Source organism: Glycine max, chromosome 8 (assembly GCF_000004515.6).
Source record: "Glycine max cultivar Williams 82 chromosome 8, Glycine_max_v4.0, whole genome shotgun sequence".
Taxonomy (NCBI): Eukaryota; Viridiplantae; Streptophyta; class Magnoliopsida; order Fabales; family Fabaceae; genus Glycine; species Glycine max.
The window spans coordinates 25811941-25815720 of NC_038244.2; the positions used below are offsets into that span (position 1 = coordinate 25811941).

Genomic DNA, 3780 nt, shown 5'->3' on the forward strand with positions numbered 1-3780 from the left:
GGAGATATTCCATACGAGAGTTTGAGTTATGGCCAATTAATTTTGTATGTCCAAAAAGTAGCTTTAAAAATCTGTCAAGATGACAAAATCTAAAAACAATTAGCAAAAGAGAAGGCCCAAACAAAGAGAGATTTAGGATCTTTCTGTGAACAATTTGGACTACCCGCTTGTCCAAAACAAAAGAAGAAACAAAACCTTAGGAAAGAATCCAATGAAAATAAAACCTTCAACAAAAGGAGATTTCCGAAAAGGAGATACTCAAATAAACCCTCGACCAGCAAGGAAGCTGACACTTTAAAACCAAAAATTACAATTGTGGAAAACAAGGCCACATTAGCAAATATTGTAGGTTAAAGAAAAAATTGAGGAATCTTAACCTAGATCCAACTATTGAAGAGCAGATTAATAATTTGCTTATTGAAACCTCAGAGGAAGAAACAGAAACTTCATCTTCCACATCCTTTGAGGAGAACCTCAACTTAATCCAACAAGACGACCAATCATCATCTACGGATGATGATGAACGATAAATCAATACTCTAACAAGAGAACAAGATCTCTTGTTCGAGGCAATTAATCTATACCAGACCCCCAAGGAAAGAAGGTTTTCCTAGAAAAACTGAGGAAATCATTAGAGGCCAAACCAAAACCAAAAGACTTTATCACTAATAACAAATTTGATGTTAGCAACATATTCAAAAGATTAGAAAATACTTCAGCAAAACCAACTACAATCCAGGATCTCCAAATAGAGATTAATAATTTGAAAAAAGAAGTTAAAGAACTTCGACAACAACAAGAAATTCACCAAATCATCTTATCTCATCTTGAAGAAAATAGTGATTCTGAAAGTATAGAAAAGGATGAAGACAATGAAAATCTAGAAGATGAAATGTTTATGGGATTAATCAACAAGATTAAGATCCAAAAATTTTACATAAACATTAGAATCATTATAAATGATTTTGTCTTCGATACAATGGCCCTATTTGACACTGGGGCTGATTCAAATTGGATTTTAGAGGGATTAGTCCCTACAAAATTCTTTGAGAAAACCTCAGAAAAATTGAGCACAACAAATGACTCAAAATTAAAAATTAACTACAAATTATCAAGTGCAATTATAGAAAATCAAGGCCTTAAGATTAACACAAACTTTCTTCTAGTAAAAAACCTAAAGAATGAAGTGATCCTAAGTACATCTTCATTAGAGCTTTATTCCCCCTTCAGATATCCAAGGAAGGAATAACTACAATCCATTTAGGACGAAAAATTACATTTAATTTTTCTACTAAACCAATTTCAAGAAATATAAATTTCATAGAAAAGAAAATCAACCAAATTAACTTTCTAAAAGAAGAAATATCTTTTAATAACATCCAAATACAATTAGAAAAACCACAAATAAAAGAGAAAATCCAATCTTTATTACAGCATATTGCATCAACTATTTGTTCCGATTTGCCACATGCATTCTAGAACAGAAGAAAACATATTATTGATCTCCCATATGAGAAAGACTTTAGGGAAAAAAAAATTCCCACAAAAGCTAGACCAATCCAGATGAATGAAGAACTTCTTCAATACTGTCAAAAGGAAATCAAGGATTTGCTTGATAAAGGCTTAATTAGAAAGAGCAAAAGTCCACGGTCTTGTGTTGCTTTCTATGTTAACAAATAGACAAAACTTGAATGAGGTACGCCTCGTTTAGTGATAAACTACAAACCGCTAAACCAAGTCTTACAATGGATTAGGTATCCTATTCCAAACAAAAAAGATTTACTCAAAAGATTGAATTCTGCAAAAATATTTTCCAAATTTGACATGAAATCTGGATTTTAGCAAATACTGATCCAAGAATCTGATAGGTACAAAACTACCTTCACCGTACCTTTCGGGCAATATGAATGGAATGTAATGCCATTTGGTTTAAAGAACACCCCTTCAGAATTTCAAGAAATTATGAATGGTATTTTCAATCCTTATTCAAAATTCATCATTGTCTATATAGATGATGTTTTAATTTTCTCCCAAAACATCGATCAACATTTCAAACATCTATAGACTTTCATCCATATTATTAAGCAAAATGGTCTGGCAGTCTCCAAATCAAAGATCAATCTTTTTCAAACAAGAATCAGATTCCTTGGTCACAATATTTATCAAGGCATAATCATTCCAATTGACAGGTCAGTAGAATTTGCCAACAAATTCCCTAACCAAATATTAGACAAAACCTAGTTACAACGATTTCTTGGTTGTCTAAACTATGTAGGAGAATTTGTCCCATATTTAAACAATATTGTTAAACCATTGCATGATAGGCTGAAGAAAAATCCGCCAGCTTGGTCTGACATCCACACTCAAACTGTCAAAGACATCAAACTCAAAGTCCAATTTATAAAATGTTTGTATCTCCCAATTCCACAGGCATTCAAAATCGTTGAAACTGATGCGTCTGACATAGGTTATGGTGGTATCCTCAAACAAAGAGTCCATGACCACGAACATGTCATTGCATACACATCAAAGCATTGGAATTCTGCACAACTAAAATATTCAACTGTTAAAAAAGAAGTTTTAGCAATTATTTTGTGCATTTCCAAATTTCATTTAGATTTATTGAATCAGAAATTTTTAATTCGAGTTGATTGTAAATCAGCCAAAGATATTTTACAAAAAGATGTCAAAACTCTTGCCTCTAATCAAATTTTTGCTAGATGGCAAGCAATCTTAAGTGTTTTTGATTTTGATATTGAATACATCAAGGGCACCTCAAATTCTCTACCTGACTATCTCACCTGTGAATTCTTACGGAGAAACGGCCATGCTACCTAAGGCAACGGGAACCTCCCTACGGGGAGGTAGAAGTACAGGTAAAGGCTTCAAATTGGCTCTACCAGAGCCAACCATCAAAAAGAGTTCCTCAACTTCTTCTGGGTCACCAACCCAGGTTGGGTCATCCACCCAGAAATCAAAAATTGAAGGGTCATCGACCCAAATAGTTACAATCAAACCTGAGTCATCCACTCAGGAAACCCCAAAACCTGCAACCGCAAAACAAACCAAGGCTGACTATGTCTGGTCAGTACAAACACTTCAAGGCCTTCAAGAAATGGGTCTAGCCAAACTTCCAAAATTAACCAAAAAGACTTGGGCAGACATTGCCTCAGAATCTAATGATGATTCTGAAATAGACTTACAAAGTATGATTCAAAATTCCAAACAATCCAAAACACTTATTAATCCAAAAGGGAAACAAGTGTTATCCCAACAAAAACCACCACCACCAAAAAATGCTAACAGTTATATTTACAAAAATAAATTTTCAACTGTTTTGCAGATGGAGCCAAAATTTTGGGATAAAAACCCCTTCAAGGTCACATCTAAGGCATTTCCAATAGGCTTCCATTTTAGACCAAACGCCACAAACAAAACAAGAATTTTTTATGAATTCATACTCATAGAAACAAACTCAATGTCTATTAAACATTTCGAAGACACCAATGACCCAAATTTGAATACTCATTCAACCATCCAAATTTCAAAGGTCTTACAACCTAGGCAATTTGGAACAAATCTAAATTAACCCAAGAAGTTCTTTGCACCATTTGATCCTACAGGTTATACCTATTGGGATTATGTAGATGCCTGGACGAATGTATTTTGGCATCAAAATAGCAATTTTAAGCATTCTTGGTTAATTTATTTCCAAACCAATACAATTTATAATTTTCCAAACTGATTCCTCAAATGGTGGGATTTCTTTGGACCAAATTC

At 33.5% G+C, this 3780-nt stretch overlaps 1 non-coding gene across 1 annotated transcript; it reads right to left on the reverse strand.

Moving 5' to 3' along the window:
* Positions 1–2916: 2916 nt before the first annotated feature.
* On the reverse strand, positions 2917–2995 carry MIR5679 (microRNA MIR5679). Its single transcript, NR_048921.1, has one exon. It is a non-coding gene; the product is annotated as a microRNA MIR5679 (primary transcript).
* Between the last annotated feature and the right edge of the window lie 785 nt (positions 2996–3780).